Raw genomic sequence first — 1884 nt, 5'->3', positions numbered from 1 at the left:
CATTGTTGAAGATGAGCCCCGCAGTGCGCGCCCCCCAACCTCAACTGACCCGGCAACCTGCGATGTCCATGAGCTGATTATTGAGGACCGGTGAATACCCGCAGCAAAGATCGCCCAGATACTTGACATCTCACGGGAGAGTATTGGGTTTGTTATCACCACTATCCTAGACATGGCAAGCTTTCAGAGAAGTGGGGGCCGAAATGTTTGATCAGAAGAAGGAACGAGTTGAAGCATCCAAAGCTGTGTTAGCCCATTTTGAAGCTGCACAGGACTTTTTGGCTAGGTTAGTGACTGAGAATGAAACCGGGCTCCACATCCATGATCCTGAAACCAAGGAACAGTCAAAGGAATGGGGCCACAGCGGGTCCCTGCGGCTGAAGAAGATCCGAACCCAGAAATTGGACAAAAAGTCATGGCGTCTGTTTTCTGGGACAAAGACGGTATTCTGTTGGTGGACTACCTACCTCAGGGCTCTAGTATCACCGGACAGTATTATACTAACCTCCTGGACCAGCTGAAGGAGGCAATTAAGACCAAACACCATGGAAAGTTGGCCAAAGGGATCATTTATTGCAGGACAATGCACCTGCGCACACGTCCAATGTTGTGGCTGCCAAATTGAACGCCCTGGGTTTCCAATTGGTCCGCCATCCCCCCTACTCCCCTAACCTGGCCCCTTCGGACTATTATCTGTTCCCGAATTTGAAGAAACACCTGAAGGGGCAACGTTTTGAGGACATTACTGACGTCAGAGCTGCTGCTGAGAGCTGGTTTGCGGCCCAACCAAAGGACTTGAACGGTCCAGAAAAGCTGCAACTACGCTGTACCAAGAGCATAAACAGAGTGTTTCCTAATGCACTGCATTTCTCAGGACTGAATATTCCACATTTGACAGCCAATCACCCACCAAACCACAAAAGGTACAAAATGGGTAAAACCCCTGTTGGTCGGAATATGTACCCCTCTATTTATAATATATCTCCATATATAGTGAATAGATTATAAAGTGGACATCTGCTATTAAATACAATATAACCTCCTCTGCAGCATCGGTATACCAGCCCCAGCTTGTACACTGCTACAGAACATGATGGCGCTATAGCAAGAACATGATGATCTAAGTCAATCATAGCACAGCACCATCTGTCACCCCATTGGTGAGAGGGGATCCTAAAACGCCCTTCACACAGCTAAATATACTCATTATATGAGTGCCCTGCGCCTGTCCTGGCTCTCCAACATCACCGCCAGCTCTGCCAGATGTTTGTGGTTTAGAATTGTACCGTGTGATGTGTGTCATGTGACTGCGGGGAAGTGGTCCATACACACAGAAAAAAAACAGATACCGAGAATTACACCCGGGGTACAGGACAAGAGAAGTGGTACTGTGCATAGCCCATACATACAGAATAAGAACAGATACCGAGAATTACACCCGGGGTACAGGACAAGAGAAGTGGTACTGTGCAGGGCCCATACACACAGAATAGGAACATATACCGAGAATTACACCAGGGGTACAAGACAAGAGCAGTGGTACTGTGCAGAGTCCATTCATACATAATAAGAACAGATACTGAGAATTACACCCTGGGTACAGGACTGGAGAAGTAGTACTGTGCAGAGTCCATACATACAGAATATGAACAGATACTGAGAATTACACCCAGGGTACAGGACTAGAGAAGTGGTATTGTGCACAGCCCATCCATACAGAATATGAACAGATACTGAGAATTACACCATGGAGTATGGGACAGGAGAAGTGGTACTGTGCAGAGTCCACACACACAGAATAGGAACATGTACCGAGAATTACAACTGGGGTACAGGACAAAAGAAGTGGTACTGTGCAGAGCCCATACACACAGAATAGGAACA

Source organism: Pyxicephalus adspersus, chromosome 5 (assembly GCF_032062135.1).
Source record: "Pyxicephalus adspersus chromosome 5, UCB_Pads_2.0, whole genome shotgun sequence".
Taxonomy (NCBI): Eukaryota; Metazoa; Chordata; class Amphibia; order Anura; family Pyxicephalidae; genus Pyxicephalus; species Pyxicephalus adspersus.
The sequence above is the reverse complement of the archived record's forward strand: the minus strand, read 5'-3'. Positions refer to the sequence as shown.